This window comes from Pteropus alecto, unplaced genomic scaffold, assembly GCF_000325575.1.
Source record: "Pteropus alecto unplaced genomic scaffold, ASM32557v1 scaffold146, whole genome shotgun sequence".
In the NCBI taxonomy this organism is placed as follows: Eukaryota; Metazoa; Chordata; class Mammalia; order Chiroptera; family Pteropodidae; genus Pteropus; species Pteropus alecto.
The window spans coordinates 28,566,278-28,587,486 of record NW_006442107.1 but is presented as its reverse complement, the minus strand read 5'-3'; the positions used below and the strand labels follow the sequence as shown (position 1 = coordinate 28,587,486).

The following is a 21,209-nucleotide window of genomic DNA, read 5'->3' as shown; positions in this document are numbered from 1 at the left end:
GAAGACTTGAAGGAGTGGAACCAACAGGACTATGCTAAGTTTCTATCATAGATAACTGGGAGGATGGTGATGTCTTAACTGAATAACACTACAGGAATTATAGTGCGCTAGGGAGCGAAGATAGTTTATTTTATTTTATTTATCTATCTATCTATCTATCTATCTATCTATCTATCTATCTATTTATTTATTTATTTATTTATGTATTTATTTATTTATTTTTGACCTCTTGTGTTGTAGGAGCCTGGGACTTAGGAGGTTTGGGTCAACAGGTGTCAAAGTAATTTCTCATCATTTTTCCTTTATAATGAACGTACTTTCACAATTACTAAAACAAGCATTCTAAACTTTCACATGACTGTTAGGGTGTTTAAAGTAGGTTAAACAAGAAAGGAGAATCAAGGCTTAAATTGGCAAAAATGATGGCTTAGACTAGGTTTAAGGCTTTTTTCCCCCCACTAAATCTGCAAATAAGCAGTGCAAAGGATATAAACCAGCTTAAAAGTGGGAGCTATTCCCAAATGTCACCCTAATTTCAAGGTCTGAGGACTAGTGATACTCACATACCTGAGGTACTCCTCAGGTCAGAAAAAAACTGGAGCTTCCAGCCTCTAATATCCACTAACTTGAAGAGAGTCCACATCAGCATTTACCTACCGTCAGATAAGTCATTTTCGCACGATAGTTGAAGTCTTCAGTATTCTAATTCTTACTTGTTCATGCCATGTTCTCACTCCCCCTCCAAAATTCTCTAACCCATCATCCTCTTTCTTCTAAGCTATTGAGTAAACCTCCTACTTTACAAAGAAAACAGAAGTACACTCCAACTCCAAGGTTATTGTCATGGTCATTCGTCTCCATCACTTTCCTGCTAATTTCTCAGGAAGGCATGCCTATATATTTGCTGGTTTACAAAAAGATTCACAGAAGACACACAGTGCAACTGATTAATAATAGAGTGAGACACAGAGGTAAGATAAAATTCTTTAGAATGGGATCAATTAAGTATGCTTAAAAGTTCATGAAAAAGAGACAGTAAAAACCAAGAAGTTGAAGATATAGAAGAACAAGATTCTTGAATGAGGTTTCACAAAAGGCCAGAGTGAGTGGGGTCAAAGTGCAGGTGGTAGATTACCCCTGAAGCAGAGGAAGGACTCACATGGAAGGAAATCTATGAAATTATAGAAGGAAAGGAGACAAGGATGCTGACGATGGAGGAGAAAACATTTAACCTGAATCCTAAAGGCCTCAAAGGAGTTACCTACTGAGGATAGTTGCCAAGTCCACCTGAAGCATGGCTTCTATTTGTGTGGCTCCATGTAGTTCATGGCTTCTGGGAGCACTTGGGAGTACCTTCTTCAGCCGTGAGAAAGGCCAACAAACACAGAACCTGACTGTGGGTCCAACCCCGGTTTCATGCAGACCACTTTTGTTCTTGTAACTCCAAAAAGCAAACTGCCTTTTACCATTGCCTGTTTTTTGGACCCAAATTCCAGATTTTTCTTACTGTTTCTGCCCAGGGATATATTTATCTCGGTCTGAATCCTTGCTCTATCTTTTAAACTTTCTTATTTTTTCTCAATTTAAAAAAAAGCATTGGTATCTGTAAGGAAGAATAGATGCCTCAGATTGTGAACTATGCCTCAAAAATGCCTCAAGTTTTTTATGACCAGAAGTCATAAATATTTTTTGAAGAAATGAACATGCTACATTTTTAAGTGATAATAGCAAGTATCCATTTCAGTCCAAATACTTAGACTTTAACCAAACCCTGATGATCTTTACCTATAAAATATTTTTCATAATTATCAGTGAAAGTTCACCTACATAGAGAAAATTTTACATAATTAAATTTTAACATCAAAATTGCTCTATTCTTGATAGAACAATCAAAGAGAATATAAGACCTAAAATGTCTGCCATTATGATTTTCTGTCTTTACCTTAGTTGCAGGCTGTGACTGAAAGCTGACTTGTAAATTGCATGTTTGGAACACAGAACATAATTTCCATAGGAAAAAAATTGACAAATTAGATTTCCAAGCCAACTCATAATAGCAAAGTTGAGACACAATGTACTCAAAATACCATAAATTTGCATGAAATAATAGAAAATAGCATTTGGAATCAAGGTTTGTTTTTCTTTTACACACTATAAAACACTCTTTTGAGCCAATGCAAAGCCATGTTTCCCTAGCTTGTCTAATTTAATGCTGGAGTCTTAGCTACAGGTAGGGTTGGTCTATTTCCATTATGCCAGTAACATGTTATTAAAATTTAGAAGGAATGAGACAACGAGGGGCGAAACTTTGATATCCAAAGTTTAGACCCAAAATAATCAGAATCCTTGCCTCCTTCACCTGGACCAATGGGAAGAAGAGGAAAGAAGAAAGGAAGTAGGGAGGGAGGGAGGGAGAAGAATAAGAGCTGTGAGAAGAAGCCAACTATTGAGCCATATACTCAGATGGAAACCAAAATATCAGCTACAAGGGTCAGGGGACAAAAAAAAAAAAACTGCTACCTCCATCAAAGGAAGAGAGGGAAGGGTAAGAGTCAATGAACTGGTGCTGAGGGTGGGGTCAGCTACTAGGATAGTGGTACACCCACATCCACCAGCAGCAGAGGGCAGGAGACCTGAGGCTCTTCTGGCTGTGGTGCCCAAGGGGTGAGGTCAGGGTTATGTCAGTGGTGAATCACTATAGGGCAACCTGAGAGCTGCCATGAAGAAAGAACTGGAACCATACAAAAAGGCCAAAATAAGCAAACAAAAGCTTTTGCCAGAGGACAAGAAGGTCACAAAGGAAACACCGTTTTCATTTAAAGGACTAATTAATAGTACTAATTATATTGGTAGAGATAAAAGATAGCTAGAAACAATAATAATATTATCATCTCCATTAATTTATAAACAAATGGCATACAATGATTTTTTTCCTGTCCACAGAAGTACTGAAATACATAGATGAGCAATCAAAATTGGTCAATATTAATTTTGTAATCCAGCAAACTTCTTGGCATAGTTAGATGAGTCATTCCCTTCAGAATTGCTTCTTATACTTAAATTAAATTATTACCTTGTACAACCACCTCAGCCTAATATTTCCTCATGGAAACTAGAGACAAACACCTGGAGAATTTTATGCTCTCAGGAATTTTCTATTTGAGATAATGAGTTCCTCCGAGAAATAAAGGAGATGAGGTCTTCGTGGGGGTAGTTAACTCAATAAAGGATGTGGACTTCTTCGGCAAAGACATTTTAAAAGCAATCTTTAATTTTTTTTTTTTTTTTTTTTCTACCTGACTTTTATTCACACCCTAATCCACCAGTAATCTATCACGAATTTACTTAAACTTGTAACCGATGGAAATATGATAGCTATGGAAAACTATTTTCTATGAAATAAAATAATACAATTCAAGAATTATAAGTGATTGTGAGAGCTGCTTCCCAGCACATTACCGTATGACTTATATGATGTACTATGACATCATAGACTATTGCCAGAAAAAGATAATTAGTCTATAAATTTCTGTCAGCCATCTTTCCCATCAAATGCAATTATATTTAAACAAATTCTCTTTTATTGCAATTTGGGTTTTTTTGGCAGTTTAACATTTTTTATTTTTCAATTACAGTTCATATACAATATTATATTAGTTTCAGGTGTACAACACAGTGCTAAGACATTTATATAATTTATGAAGTGAGCACCCTGATAAATCCAGTCCCCATCTGACACCATACAATACTACTAACTATATTCTCCATGCTATACTCTATGTCCCCTAGACTATTTTGTAACTATCAATTTGAACCTTTGAATCCTCTCCCCACTTCACCCATCTCCCCAACCCAGCAACCATCAAAATGATCTCTGTATCAGTGAGCTTGTTTCTGTTTTGTTTGTTCATTTATTCTGTTCTCTAGATTCCATATATAGGTGAACCTGTATAACATTTGTCTCTCTACTTGACTTATTCAACTCAGCACGATACCCTCTAGATCTACTCATGTTGTTACAGATGGCAAGATTTCACTTTTATTATGGTTTGAGTAATATTCCATTGTATATACGTATTGCTTTTCCTTTACCCATTTATCCACTGATGAATACAATGATTGCTTCCATATCTTGGCTATTGTAAATAACACTGCAATAAATGTATGGATGCACATGTCTCTTGAAGTCATGTTTTGGGTTTCTTCAGATAAATACCCAGAAGTGGGATTACTGGGTCCTTCTTTGTCTCTTGTTATAGCCTTTCTTTTAAAGACTATTTTGTCTGGTTTAAGTATTGCTACCCCAGTTTTGTTCGTTTGTTTGTTTCCATTTTCATTAAATATCTTTTTTTATCCTGTTACTTTTAGTCTGTGTTTGTCTTTTAATCTGAAGTGAGTCTCTTATAGGCGGCATATGTAAGGGTTTTGTTTTTTTATCCATTCAGCCATCCTATGTCTTTTGGTTAGAGCATTAAACCCATTTACATTTAAAGTGATTGTTGATCGATGTGTAGTTATTGCCATTTTATTATTCATATTTTTTATCTTTTTTTATCCTTATTAAAGAAGTCCCTTTGACATTTCCTATACTGGTTTGGTGGTGATTAATTCCTTTCGCTTTTCCTTGACTGGGAAGCTCTTTATCTGTTCTTCAATGCTAAATGAGTAGAGGTTATAGGTCCTTGTTTTTCATCACTTTGAATAATTAATGCCAATCCCTTATGCCCTATAGTTTTCTACTGAGGAATCAGTTGAAAGTCTTATGGGAGCTCCCTTATCGTTAACTAAATGCTTTTCTCTTGCTACTTTTAAGATTCTCTTTGTATTTAACCTTTTGCATTTGAATTTTGATCTATCTTGGTTGGGCCTATTTGGGTTCATCTTTTTTTGAGACTCTCAGCGCTTCCTGGGCTTGTATGTCTATTTCCTTCACCAGATTAGGGAAATATTCCGCCATTATTTCTTCAAACAGGTTTTCAAATCCTTGCTCTCTTTCTTCTCCTTCAAGTACCCCTATGATGTGAATGTTGGTACACTTGATGTTGTCTCAGAAGCCCCTTAACCTATCCTCATTTTTTTGGATTCTTTTTTTTCTTTTTGCTGTTCTGACTGGGTGTTTCTGTTACTTTATCTTCTAAATCATTGATTCGATGTCTGCTTTATCTAATCCACTGTTGATTCCTCCTAATGTATTCTTCATTTCAGTTATTATACTCTTCATTTCTGACCTGTTCTTTTTTATGTTTTGTTTTTTTTTATCTCCATTTTTATGTTTCCTATCTCCTTGTTGAAGTTCTCACTGAAATCGTTGAGCATCCTTATAACCAGTGTTTTGAACTCTGCATCTGGTAGATTGCTTGTTTTTATTTTGTTTAATTATTTTTCTAGAGATTTGTTCTGTTCTTTCATTTGAAACATGTTCCTTTGTCTTCTCATTTTGGCTGCCTCCCTGTGTTTGTCTCTATGTAATAGGTAGAGCTGTTATACCTCCCAGTCTTAGTAGAGTGGCCTTATGTAGTAGGTGTCCTGTAGGGCCCAGTGGCGCAGTCTCCCTGGTCGCCTGAGCTTGGTGCTCCATGTATGTCCCTTGTGTGGCTTGTGTGCCTTACTGTCATAGTTGAGTCTTAGTTCCTTTTGCATGTAAATGAGAGGGATTTACCTTCAGCATGATTGGTTGTGATAACTCACCGTGACCACAGAGAAGCTATTGTGCAGGGGCTGACCTTATGGAGCAGGATACACTTTAGCAGGGCTCTGGTGCCTGTCCTGTCTGCCCTTTGGGTGTGTTGTCTTCAGATGTGATTCAGGGTGGTGCTTTGACTCAGACCAAAGCCAGCCATTGGTCATGCAGGCCCAGGCCTCTAGGGAGGGGCCTTGCCACAGGCCAAGTTCAGCTGCAGCCTGTGCCCTGCCTGGGGCCACCTGGCATGAGCTACCAAGCAATCTGCAGATGGTCACGACCCACTCTGGGCTTGGAAGTGCCTCAAGAGGCCATGCTGCAAACCAAGGCTGGCTGTTGCTAGTGCTGAGCTTGGGGCTGCTGAGCAACATAGTTGTGGCATGCTGAGGCCAGATGCTGCCTGTTTAGGTTTTGTGAACCTTTGAGAGATTTTAGGAAAGTGTGCAGTGTGAGCCAAAATAGGCCATTTGTATAGAAAAGCCACTGGAAGTGATTTGAGTGGGGCTGCACATTGGGAGGGACAGGGTCTCAAGGAATCACCAGGGTGAGGCAACCAGTATTAGCTACATTGATGGAGACTCAGATATGGTGACCGCCTGGATTCACAAGCCAGGTAGGGGAGGGCTCAACAAAGGAACAATGGCTTCTGCCAGCACTTCTGCCTGGGAGAAAGCTACCCCTCCAGTCCTTGCCCCTAAGCCAGACAACTCATTTCCTCCCATATGTCCCTGGCACCCCTCGAGCCACTGCCTCAGCACTGGAGCTCAGAGAATGTGAGTCCATTACTCAGTAAGACTACACACGGGCCCCTTAAGAGAAATGTCTGTGATTCCCCACCCCAGGCTCACTCAACCACATCTCCACTGGTTTCCATAGCCAAGATTGTGGGGACTTTTCTTCCTGTCACTGGAACTTTTGGCTGTGGAGCCTGGTGTAGGCCTAGGACCCCTCACTCTTCCCAGGGGACCTCCGCAGCCAAGGTATTTCTCAGCTGCCACATCCAGGTGTGGAACCAGCTTGTTTCATGTCTCGAGATGGTTTCTTTCATGTGTCCCCAGTTGTAGGACTTCTGTTCAGCTAGACTTAATGTGATAGCTATTCTGTAGTTTAGTTGTAATTTTGATGTGGTCGAAGAGGCAAGCAAGCATTTGCCTACTTCACCATCTTGACCCGCATTGCAAAGGATTTTTAATAATTGTAATTTTTGTAAACATTTTCCAGAAAATAAATAGGAAAACATTTCGATAGTGGCAATATTAAATAAAATAGCTAGTAATCCCTTTAATACAAATTACATATGACCTATGTAAATAAATTGAAAATCATAAAAGACATTTCTAAAATGAGAGTGATAGATATTGTAGATATTTCAATTTTCTACAATTTGACAGGTTTATTGCAATCCTAATAAAAATTTTAAAACATCTTTTTACAAAACAACAAAATATTTCTAAATCTCTATTTTAAATAATGAGGAGGAAATAAAACAAATGAGTAAGGAGGTCACAAGTGAGCATTGCAAGACATTTGTCCAACGATAATTAAAGTCATGTGTTGTTATCCTGAGAATAGACAGATGGATTATTTGGCCTAGAAATAGACCCAAACATACCTAGAAATTTAGTATATTACTAGAATAATAAATCTATGAGAAATAGAAAATTTTTTCAACATGCTGAATTAGAATAATTGGCTAACAAAAAAAGAGTGAAATCAATATAAACCCTCATTTCATATAATGCAGCAAAATCCTTAAGAATTAAAAAGTTGGTTTTTTACAATAACATTTGAAGTACACTCAGTTTAATATTTATCAATTCTCTGAATGGTCTGAAAAAAAAAACTGTGCTTTTAAAAATACACGAAAAGTAGATATATTTAATATAATAGTTCATCAACTTCTGAGTATCAAAAATCTCCTTATAAAAAAGACAGAATGATGCATAATATACTTATTATGCAAAAAGATTATAATAATTGAGTGAAAGGAACTAAGGTAACTGAATATATAAATGGACATAGGCAAGGACAGTCAATTCACAAAACAGGAACCATGTAGAAAGTTATTCAGCTTTAATAATTAATCAAAGAAAGCAAATTAGGTTTAATTTCTCATCTATTAAAAAAAAATCTCACAATAAAAATAAAGTTAATTATCATCACTAACTAGAGTGCAGTGCAAATAGAATCTGTACTATTACACATAGCATGCAAATAACTAATATACTTGCTTTACAAAAGCCACAATAAAATGTATATCCATTGATATGCTAAATCTGATTTCTTAAATTCTGTCTAAAGAAATATTTCAAAATACATGAATCGTATAGCTTTATATTTACAAATTTTGGAAACAATGGGAAAAATCACATGTAAAATGCAGTACATTTATTTAATAAGCTATTAGGCAGTCATTAAAGATGAGAGTTAACAAAGGCTGGATACCACTCAGAAAATACATGCAATCTAATTGTAACTAAATAGACACAAATTACAAAATTGTATATGCATACAATAACTGTGTAAAATATAGTAATGAACAAAGGCTAGAAGAAAACACATCTATAATATTAGCAGTTGGTTTTGGGGGATTAGACTCTGATTTTATAATGTTGACAATTAAACATAAACTGGAATATAGGAACTCTTGAAGAAAGGAGTTATTTATCTAGGTAATCAAACCATCACTAAACTACTCAATCTCCTGTAAAGCTCTTGGGGAAATGTTTTTCAGTCACAATGAGACCCTTACATCCTCTTTATAACATCGAGGATGCTGACATTCTCAGAAGGAAGAAATATCTCTGAGAATTAAACAAAATATATCACCTCCCCATTTTTTTTCCACAGCCCTAAAGCTAATCTGTTAAGATTGTTTTCCTATAGTTGTCCCAAAATGGCTTACTTCGTAAAGGCAAACTCAGAAATCAGAGATTCTCCATGCATATGTGATGATTATTTTAAGGCAATAGTTAAATGGGAGGTCATTTTCCCCCAGTTCAGACATGCCGGATAGTATTAGCACAAATGACACATTCCTGTTCGCATGACTGGGATTATTTATAATTATCTCAATTCACCAAATCTGATACCAGTTGTAAAATACACTGTATGTACAACTGAGCCAGAAAATAAATGTTTATAGTTAAACAATGACATGCCATGGATTATAAGAAACACCCTTATTTCATAGATGTTAAAGTATTTTTAAAATGTCAGTTAAAGTTGATGAACATAATGATGCTAACTTGCTTACAATCACTCCTCCTTTACCCTAATCAGGAAAACATGTCTGAATTCAAGCAAGAAGAGACAAGGACACTTTCCTCCAGGGTGGGCAGAAGGCCGGATCTCCCCAAGGGCAGAAGGTCTGGGCAGGATTTTCAGTGCTTCTGTGCTGCTTCCCTGAGCAGCTTGCACACAGGCTCAGACTGCTTTTTCACTATTTTCTTTCACACTCACAAATGCCCCATCAGTATTAATTGTCAGTGTCAGACAACATAGGTGCAGAGTAGGGCCTCTCATCTAGAGTACCACACAAGTGTGCTCCCAGCTGCACCTCCTCCTTCTGGAATGATGCACACTTGAGACAGAGCATACCTCTTGCAGACCCTCCACCACTTAGTTACCTGTCTGTCCTCCCACTAAAATACTGTTGTTTGAGCCGTGATAAGCCATGGTGTTAGCATACCACTCTAATGCAAGTAAGTGAGAATGGCTAATGTTGAATATATCTTTGTATTGGTTTTATGTATATAACTGAAAAACTTTAGTGGGTAACAAATCACTAGATATACACCTATAAGGAGTTTGGAGAGAAAGGTGTATTATAGTTTGAGATTTTTAAGACCTTTCAGATACCAGAAACAACTTGATCCTATTCACGTTAAACTCGGGCAAATTAGATCATGTTCAAGATGTAATTTTAAAAAGCTACCAAATAGGAATCTTTACTACAATATGGTAACTTGAGAGTCTAGCAATTTTCATTCTATTAAATTTGATAGACTTCATTTTTGAAGTTAGAGAATTTTTGTAATATTATCAGTGACAATCTTAATGTATGTTTAAAGGATTAGAAGGGATGATATCTGTCTGGTGCATTATTTAAATAGAGATTATTCAAATATGTTCTCTAAATGATATCTCCAAATTATTAGTGGACACATTACAGTACTTAAAAGAAGAAAAAGAAATATACATTGTCATGACATTTGTGGAGGCAGAACCTTGGGTCGATAAACCCTTATTTGAGATACTCTTGCCGGGGGAGGAGGGGAGGAGGTCTGGTTTCTTCTCCAGGTGTAGGGAATTTCTCAAAAAGCTCATGACCTTCTTTTAGGAACCTAAGAACTGGTTTCAGCAGCTTTCTCTGCAAGGTTTTTCAGCTTCCCATATATTGCAGCAACTACAAGGGTCTAGGAAATAAGTGCCAGCTCCTTCCTCTTCTCAGTCAATATGTTCTTCCTACTTAATCCCTAATATTCAAAGGGTTTCAGCTGACACCTAAATGTAAATGGTTTCCAAATCTTTTCATCATACTGTTTCTGAGGAATTCCAGTTCTAGATAATCTGCTGGCAGCTTGAACTCTGCATGTCTAAAGTGGAACTCATCATTCTCCCCCACCCATCCCTACTCCTTTTGTATCTCAGGTAAACGCTATCTTCTCAGTGATCTGGGCTAGAAACATTGGGAACTTCTTTAAATCCACTTCTGCTTGTCTCCCCCCGCCCCACAGTTAATTAATTGCAAATTCTATCAGTTTGATGATGTTCTGCCATTTCACATTATTTCCAGAATTATCTTGCTCATATGCAGACTTGATCATTATTGCTCTGGCACTGCCAGAGATTCACATCTAAACTCCCAGAATTCTACCATTCTAGGCCCCCTGTGTTTTGAAATCTACCTGTTTCTGCAAAACTTATGCCTACCTTCTCTCAAGAACCTATAATCCAATTTACCAACATAGCCAACTTCTCGTAGCTTTTGTATTTGCTGTCTCTGCGCCTTCTTTGGATAGTTCTCCCAGTTTGGGTAGCCCTTCTTCTGGAAGGGCTACCACTTTTTCTTTTTAATCCCTGATTTCCCTTTAATATCTATTTGTGCCTCTTCTCTTTGTGAAAGGTTTTAAGGTGTTTTACAGAAATATGATATACAATATTGTGCAATTACAAACATGGAAGTGATGAGAAAAATGAAATAAATGCAGGCACATAGCACAAAACCAGAAATAAATTTAGTTTAAAAATAAAATAATGATCATTGATTTCATGCACTTGCTAAGCTTAGCGGCTTCATCAGTGGGATAGCCTTCCTTTGTGCTGCCTTTGGCTTTTAGTAGCTGCTCTATCACATTCAACACATTTTAGCATGTCCACAATAATATGTCTTTCTGTCTAGATAGTTGATAAACATATTGGAAGTAGAAGTTATGTCACGTTCATAGTTGTGTTGACAGTGCTGTGTAGCCACTGCTCATGTAGGAAATCTTGTGTTTTGATCAATGAATTGTAGGTGAATATTTTGCAAATAAGATTCACATGGCAGAGTTTTGTAGTTTTTTTTAAAAAATATTGACAAATAGTTAACATACAATATTCTATGAGTTTTAGGTGTATAGCATAGTGATTCAATATTTATATACATTACAAAGTGATTCCCATGAAAACCCTAATTACCATCTGTCACCAAAGTTATTACAATACTATTAACTATATTGCCTATGCTGTGCATTACATCTCATAACTTATTTAATTTATAACTGGAAGTTAATTGTTTTGTTTTTTAAGTTGGGAGCAAAGAACTTTCATTTTCTTCCTTAAGCATACTGTCCATAGAAACTTTGCCTGAATCCAGGTGAGGTGAATTTACTTCTATTCTCTTTCAGACCATTTCTCTATGGCTCTTTTCCAGTTTGTAACAATTTACATATCAGTGGGAGTCCTTGATATCTGTCTCCTTTACTGTAATGTTCATGAGAATAGTCACTGCCTGTTCCTTTTCACGAAGATGACCCAATGCCTCACTAGACATTTGACAGGCGGCAATATTCAGTACATAGTGCTTGAATAGTGAAGGAAGCACTAAATGAAGGGCACTGGTCCCACGTTGATTTTTGGTTCACCCTGCCCCTCAGGGCTGCCCTAACAGTACTTGTGAAATGCTCCTCCACCCTGCCAGCACTGCAGGGCCTGAAAGCCAACTCATCCACCATTAATACCAACAAAGACACAGCAGAGTGTGGGTTTCCTGTGTTCTGGTTTTCTTACACCTAAGGTTTGTCTTCTGTTTGAAAACTCCCTCATATTCTACCCAGTCATCTGCTATAGAGAATAGGTCATCCTTTAAAAAGCAGTCTTTTATGAAAAAACAATACCATCTGATATTCGAACGATAATTTAAAAATGTTTTAATGGGTAGCACACAAATTTTGTCTCTTGTCATTTTTCGAATAGTACAAAGACAATGAGGACAACAAGCATAACACATTTTGAAGTGTCCTCTTATGCTTATCTGTAGATTTAGGAATTTGTAAAGATGCATATTGTTTCCTCAGATGTCTTGTTTTTTCTCAGGATTGTTTTTCATGAAGTAAAAGGAGTTTTATAGTCTCTTATGTTTAGTGTCTCATGAATCTTGGATAGAATTGCTTAATTTAAGAATCTTCAAGTGCACATAGACTACCTGTGATAAAACTTTTTACATTTCTATACTATAGTCTTGTCTCTCTCAAAAAGTAATCATTAGTGATGGCAGTTTCGATTTTTATGGCATTTTTTTGAATTTTTTTCTTCAAATGATCTTTGAGAGTTGAAGTAAAATGCATCTATAAATTCTATTAAATAATAGAAGTTATCCTAAAATTTCAAAACTAGCATGTAACTGAATTTTGTTACAATTTAAAATAACCATAGAGTTTTTTCATTGCTAGATTTGGCTAAAAAATAATTTATAAATTTAGGAAATATTAACTAAAACAGTAGGGCATGTTTTAAATGCATATACATGTAAAATATTATTAATAGGAAGTTTTCCTTTATTGGTATTCTAATTTTAATATTGTTTTGGCTTTGAATTTACTACTCCAATTTGGTAAGGTTTTTCATGTGTGGGAAAGCTAATTGTTTAATAATATACTGACTGAATAATATAATATATTAATTCCATTATTACTATGTTTTTACTAATATTAAGAGATATTTCAAAATTTCAGCTTTAGTTTCCATCCGAAAAACAGAGACCAAGAAAAATCTTTAAAACAGCTGCTGAAAATTGATATATTCTACGTCTATGTTATTGTGTGAAATTTCCATTTACATATGAGTTTTTGGATCTGAGTCATTAAAAATTCTTTTTATTGTTGGAGCTGTTACTAACTTAATGTGAACTTTGAAAAGATATTCAAAATAAACATGAAGGAGCCAATGTAGAAGATAATATGCAAAACACTGGCTTTTAGCTTTATTTCTCTTAATTTCTCTTCTGATGGTTATTCATCATTTAATTTATTTAATGAATAGTTATAAAACACTAAGAAAAGTCATATTTTTCTCCAAATATCAAAACATCCATTTATAAAATCCTACAAGATATTATTACTGCTATAATCATGTCTTTTTAAAGCAAAAACCATAAAGTTGTTTTATTTTGTTTGTTGTTAAAGTAATCTTTTCATAGATTCCAGGATTGAAATTGATGTTAGTCTAGTGTTTGACCCTTTTTATCCAAGCTATTGTTTTGGGGAAATTTCACAGACTCATAATGTTGACTCTACTTTAATATGACTGCAAACCCTTGCTAAGCCTTTACATTTGGATGAGATAAATTACAAAGATGAATTATTAACTTTACTTAATTGAGGATTTTATTTTTGACCTAGTTTCAATAATTTATACATAATTTGGAAAATATAAAGAAAACATAAAAAATGAGATCAAAAACGAATTTTAGCCAGAGCTTTGTGTTCCAGTACTGAAATCCAGGCCAGGCCTGTATCCAGCTCAGCCTTTTCTCAGTAGCATGCACCAGAGATGCCATATTGTCATAAGAGAGAGCAGGAAGACAGTTGAGTCCCCAGTACATTTTACATGAGTATAATAACATATTTGATAGCACTCTTTTCTAGTTCTACTCAGTGGCTGGCTCATCAGTGCAGGCAGCAGCCTGCACAAACGACACATTAGAAATGTAAAGTGAATGTCCATAAGGGGAGATATGTAAACCTACAATACTACATAGTTTTATATCACCTTCCAAAGGTAAACTAATTAAAATGTCATTTCTTGGAATTTGGATTATCAGTGCCTTTCTTCAATGAGATATAGTTTACTATTTTTACCTCTCTTCTTACATTCAATTCATTCATGTCTGTCAACATTTTTATCCAAAACATAGCCTGAATTCCTCCCCAGCCTATAAAACCCGTGCTTTGGCATTTGCCCATGGCTTTCAACACATCTCTCAATCTGCAGCAGCCACATTGGCCTCAAACGGTTCCATTTTTCCACCTTAGGGAACACATTCTCATTCCTTTGCCTGGAATTCACTTCCTCCAAATCTTCACTTGGCAGCCTCCTCTTGGCTTCAGTGTTACTCCCTCTCAAGGACACATAACATTGTTATACAATCACAGAAGTGGGAAAGAGGAACATATTCTACCTTTACACAGTTTGTTCCAGTTGTGTCCTTCTGAAAGGATGCCTTAAATAAGGAGACAGTGGAGAGAGCAAAGTTCAAATTAGTTTGGGTTACAGGATAAATATGTCCTCATGATAGCTTTTGCTTTTTAAAGATGAAATTACTCAATTTTATTCCAATACCAATTCTAATAACTGGCTATTTAGGGGGAAGAACAGTGGTTAGCACATAACGTGCTTCTAATATTTCCTTTCTTTGAAAGTCGCACTTGTACAACCCATGATTGTTATATTTAAGGGCCACTCTGCTTTCTTATACTCAGTCAATTGACTAATCAGCCACTTTAGAACAGAACAGAATTTCAAACCAAGGTTTTCGAGTTTTTCTTCATGTTTTTCTCTGGATAATGGGAGATGGATTCTGACAAATAGAATCCTCCTCCCTGACACATAGGAAATTTTATAAATAAAGGCTTTTATATGGTCAGGAAAAAAATGTCCCAAAACAAATATATTGTTGAAATTTCTTTCTCCATTTAGTTAATCGTTATCTAAATTTGATTATCCCTCTCCCTGTGTCATCTCTCTTTACAATAAACCTCTGCGTTGCTTTTTTTTTCTTGGTGATAACTTAGAAATATCACCAATAAATAAAAATTATTTATTGAGAATATATGAGCTGGGCCCTGTGCTAGATTTGGGGGATAATTACAGGTTTTATGAACCCATGGAAGAGATGAACAATGTGTAATTTTACAGATCACTGCATCATTGCAGTTGGACAAGTCCTCTGGGGGAAATATACAGAATCATTTATTAGAATACAGGAGGTATCCTAATCTACTCTGTAGCTCATAATGTGCCTCCCTAAAGAAGTTCCATCTAAGCTGAGTCCCGAAGAATGAGAGACAGTTAACCACAGAAGTGGGGAGAAAAGACTCAGCTTTGTGCTTGGAGCCTTGCAAGATTTTAAGCATGATCAGATTGCACTTAAGTGAAATCCTATGGCTGCTCTGTGGAGAATGGATCAGAAAGAAGGAGAATGAAAGCAGAGAGAAAAGTTAGAAGGCTATTAAAGTTGCCCTTGAAAGAGATAGTCGTAGCTTAGATAGGTAAGGATATTGAAGATGGAACAAGTATATATATATTTTTAGTTATAATTAAAACTTACGGAAGTACTACATAGGACATGCAGAATTCTGATTAATAGTACATCTGTGGTTTTCACTATTTAGCATTCAGGCTTTATTTAAAGTGAAATTTATATAAAGACTTATTTGATATGAATTGTTAGCTGAAAGAACATTTTGAAATATTCTTGGGTTATCATCTCATAGAGTAATCCCAAGATTCATGATGCAGTCATGAAAGGTGTAGAAATAAATGTAAAACTAGGGAAAATATCATATCTGTCATTATGGCAAATATATTTTGATGTGAAAAATGTAACAAAACAGTTGTTTAGAGGAAAAATATCAATTTCAAGTGTGCCTCCATGAAGCAGGGGGGAAAAAAAAAAGAAAACTTTGTAACTTTTGATAAGAAGGTATATATGAAGTAGATTTTTTCTAGATACTTCCTCTTTCTAAATTGAATTAATAAGATTCTTTTAAGCTATTAGTTTCTTATTCAATCTTTCACATAAGATTAATTATTTTGAAATATTTCAAATGAAAACTATTCTCAAATAACTTTCTCTACTCTAAGAATAATTGAATATTTCTGGAAAATAAATTAAATACTCTGGTTGTGCTTTAGAGTGAAGAAAATGCCAATCCTTAGAACCTATGTGATAGGAAATTGACTGCTATTTCTTCTGGCTCCAAATCTGGAGACAAAGTTTCACTGAAATTTTATATGAAGTAAGCAACAATATTTACTTTTTAAATAGACTTTATTTTTTGAGCATTTTTAAATTTAGAGGAAAATTTTGTAGGTAGTACAGAAAGTTTCCTTATACCCCTCTTCCTTCAGGATACTGTTTATCTTCTTCTTTTTTTTTTAATGCCTACAGCACCCAGTATTCCGAGGGGGTCTCCCATCCAAGTACTAAGCAGGCCCGACCCTGCTTAGCTTCCGAGATCAGATAAGTTTGGGCATGTTCAGGGTGGCATGGCTGTAGACCAGTTTATCTTATTCTTAATGTTTTGCATTAGTGTGGTACATTTTTTCACAATTGGTGAGCTAATATTGATACATTAACATTAACTAAAGTTTATAGTTTACATTAGGGTTCACTATTTGACTTGGACATACTATGAGTTTTGACAAATGTATAATGTCATGTATCCACCATGACAGTATCATACAGAATAATCTTACTGCCCTAAATGTCCTCTGTGCTCTATTTATTCATTCCTCCTTCTTTCCTGGCAACCACTAGTCATTTTACTTTATAGTTTTGCCTTTTCCAGAATGTAATGTAATTGGAATCATAATACCTTTTTAAGACTAGCTTCTTTCAATTAGCAATATATATTTCAATTTCCTCCATATTTTTTTTGTAGCTTGATAGCTCACTTTTTTACATTACTGAGTAATATTCCACTGCATGGATATACTGCAATTTGTTTATTCAGAACGTCCTGTTGGAGTACATCTTGGTTGCTTCCAGTTTTTACAATTATGAATAAAGCTGCTATAAATATTTAGGTGCATGTTTTTGTGTGGACATAACTTTTCAACGAATCAGGTAAATACCTAAGAGTGCAATTATTGTATTGTATCATTAGCAATGAATGAGAGTTCCTGTTATTCTATAAGGTTTGTGTCTAGATTAATTTTTATTTATTTTTTTTTTGCATATCAATGGTCAGTTGACTACCCTTTTTTGGATCTGTGTCTGGGCTGTCTATTCTGTTCTGTTGATGTATTTGTCTACTCTTTCATGAATACGGCACTGTTTTGATCACCGTAGTTTCATAGTAGGTCGAAATCAGGTAGTGTCAGTCCTTTATTTGTGTTCTTCTCTTTCAATATTGTGTTGACTGTCTGGGTGGTTTCCATATAAACTTTTTAGAGACAGTTTGTCAGTATCCATGAAATATTTTTTTAGGATTTTGATTGGGATTGTATTGAATCTATAGATCACGTTCGGAAAACTTGACATGCTAATAATATTAAGTCTCTCATCATTTATTTAGCTCTTCTTTGATTTCTTCCATTATTAGTTTTGTATTTTCAGTGCTTGCTTTTTAGGTGACCTATTATGGAAGATAAAATTTCTCAACCTAAATGTGATATAGTTTTATTAAGCCTTGTACTTTTAAATTACCACTATTATAAAATAAGATTCTCTAGTAATCAAAAACAAAACAAAACAAAAAAAAAGTTGCAGCATCTGGGGAGGTCTTAATGAAATAAAAACAAACTGCTAGGAATTTAATGAGAAACAATTTTCTCAATAATTTTTATACATAAAATACACAGTCATTGATGACAAGAAGGCCTTACTTATACAGCATTTGCTATATGAAGATATCTTTCAGAAATACTGCAATTTTTTATTTCTGGTGGTATGATTCCTATATATTTATATTTGTTCCCCTACAAATTGGAAAAGAATCTAATAAAAAAGGAATAATTAGTATTTATTGAGAGTCTTTACAATGAGATAGAGAACTTGAATATGACTAAATGTGAAATAATAAACCACTAATAAAAATGTCATTCAAAACCAATATCTGTAAAGTTGTTATTTCTTCAAAATAAACTTAGTTATTTAAAGGTCTACCAATGAATTTATTTTGTTTAACTTTATCAATGATTTTAAATGATATCTTGTGCTGTTGCAAAGAGAATCTGTGGTAACTTATGTGAATGAGTCCAACTGAAAAATATTGCCTAACATGTTTTCAATAAATGATTGAAATTGAACTGATGCATTTTAAAGTGAATAATTTAAGTAAATAGGGACAAAGGAAAAGTATTGGCAGTTTTAAGATGAATACAGCAAGCCTACAGAAATAACACAAAAATACGTACCATAAATTTTTGAAAAATTACTAGGATTATATAAACATTGAATCACTATATTGCATACCAGAACTACCATTCTAAGTCAATTATACTTCAATAGAAGAAAAAAAGAAAAATGACTAGAATTAGCTTTTTATCAATCAAAGCAATGAGGGAAAGGTAATCAGATATCAATGTCTTTTAGATATAAATTTTAGTTATGTAATTTATTCTAAAATGAACACAATAGAATTGTTGATTTAACTAAAAATAACCTTAATTGTTTCCCAAGGGAGATTAGTCTCTTTAATTAAATTTTCAGCAAGATAATTTTGTATTAGAAATAACCCAAATTTCACAGCAATAATACAGAAAATGAATGATGATAATCACACGTTGCTTTTCATGTAACTGAATTCATATTCATGCATTTATGGGAGCATAGATAAATATCTATAATTTTGTGTGTGTACATATGTGTAAACATACACACTCAAAATTGTATGTTATACTATATATATAGTGTGTCTATTTTATGTGTAGACAGTACTGAAGTACTAAGAATTGAAAAGGGAGTTTATTTAAAAATGTCTTAGTTCTTAATACTTCAGCATCTCAAGTGTCCACAAAGAATATCATATAAGACACTTTAAAGAGAAAATTAAAGCTTTAAATGGAAATGCTAGTTAGGTGCATCTATTGGATCATTTGAAGGCGCATTCACTCATGCCTTATTTATATTCACTAAATATTGAGATAATACTATCTAACAGGTGCTGTCCAGGGCCCTGAGAATAAAAAGATAAATAAAGGATGGCTAGGAAGTACACAGTCTAGTGGAAAGGCAGGAATGTACACAGGTGATGAAAATAAACTGTATTAAGTGATCTGACATACATGTTCACAGAATGTCATATGAACCAGCAGGGTGTTGGCGGGGAGAAGGGGAATATCTGAGTGACGGTGTTGGACACTGGACACATATATTTAGGCCTTGAAATATAAACGGCTTGTTCAGGGTACTTAGAATTTCTCCATTACAGCTGTATATACATGGTAGCTTACTTAAAAGCATGATGGGATCCTAGAATTACAGTTCTTTGTGGCAATATATGTGGCAGATTCTACTACTAGAAGTAAGAAAAGCACTTATGCTTTTTCTTTTATATTAAAAAAGAGAAAGCAGAGGATTGTTGGCTTTTTATTTAAGTAGTAGGGCCCTAGGTGGTATGTTTTGCTCTCTATATATGTATTTATTGATACTTAGAAACACCATCATTGAACAAAATCAGTGTATCTGTTTGTGATGGTTCTATATAATCCCAATATGTTAAATACATTTAGAATAATAACCCTATGTTTACACTGAAAGCTTTGTCTTCTCTGGGTCAGGTAAGATTATGGTCTGCCAAAGCCTAATGGGAGAATTATTGGCTTTTGAAACAATATATTTGAATGCAGTATTAAACAGTAATGACCTAGTTATCTGTTCTCCCAAAAAAATAATCTTTGTCTCTATATTAATAAATATAAATAATTATCTTGCCATTCGATAATAGTACAGCTGTGAATTTTCTTCCCCCAGGGTATTGGTTCTAGTCCCAAATAGCTCTATAAACTGGGCAGAACCAAATTTAAGTCATGATCAATAGGAGCAACTAAAAAGTCTTTGAAAAGTGACTAAGCCTTTGAATTGATTTAATTATTTTAGATCTAATGTGAGAAAAGAAAAGGTTACTTTTCTCTTAAAGTTTATCCAGAATTATTGCAAACATTTGAAGGTCTTCTTTCTGCAGTACAGATTTCCTTTGCGTAAATGAGTTCTATTAGTGTAAAAATAGGCTTCTCGTAGAATATTATTAACTTTTCTGTGTGGGCATTAATGCACATTCTGTACCGTCACTGTCTGGAACAAGATGAGAAAATACCCTCTGGCCTTTTTTTACTGTGAAAGCTTTCTGGAAAAATAAATGAAAAGACTACTTAGACCATATCTGATGTGAAGAAAAACAATGTTTTCAGATTTTAGTGGAGACAAAGAGGCAAAATTAATTTATAGGTATGACTAAACACAGTATTATTGAAGAAATGATTCTGCATGAAACTCATATCAAGATTATTCTATTGTCTTTCAAGGAAAACTACATGAAACTTCTTTTGGTTTCTAGAAAAAAAGGTGAACTCCATGAATCTTACCTTTATGAAAGAAAGAGGACATGGACCACCCTAAAATAGCCAATAATTGAAAAGAATACATAGGTAAAGAAACAGGTGAAAAGCTAAGGAAAGTGAAATGATAGTGCAAAAGGTACAAGAGATTTATGTTGATAGTGGCTTTTACCTTGAAATAATTTTATTTCTCTGAACTGCCTACACTTACTAAACATATAATTATATATGTAGAAATAATATATAAGGGAATCTTCTCTTTGAACTTCTCTTTGAATCTTCTCATACCATGTATGAAATCCTATATATCCCTGAGATGTCTCTGATATATACTGATATGTCCCTCTTCTTTGTAAATATTCATTTCCTCAATTAGACTTTACATTAAATCAATTAATAGTCACTAAATTTCACGCTAGAATTAAACTTGCCTATTTAAAAAAATTCAATAAGGGAATCATTCACTCTGTAGGTACCAAGTTATACACAAAAGGAACTGATGACTTTCAGCATGACTTGTATATTCAGCTTTTTCGAATAATCGGAATGTCAGATATTTGATGTAATGTACTTTTTTAAGTTTTTAAAGAGGTTATTTGTTTGTTTGTTCTTTTAGTCTACCTTGGCCGTTCATGTGTCTATAATCAGCAGACATTTGCTCTGTGAAGTAGGAGATTTGTTTATAACTGCTATTTCTAAGGAGCCCAACATCTTTATCTGAAAAGATCTTCCTTCTTTGTCCACAATCTTCTCCATGCATTGT

The 21,209-nt window shown here is 34.6% G+C and overlaps 1 protein-coding gene and 1 pseudogene across 18 annotated transcripts in view; one reads left to right on the top strand and one right to left on the bottom strand.

Moving 5' to 3' along the window:
• DLGAP1 (DLG associated protein 1) overlaps positions 1-21,209 on the top strand; it is a 798,454-nt gene that overhangs the window by 237,415 nt on the left and 539,830 nt on the right. The gene's annotated exons all lie outside the window — the stretch shown is intronic.
• LOC112469311 lies at positions 16,326-16,444 on the bottom strand (annotated as a pseudogene).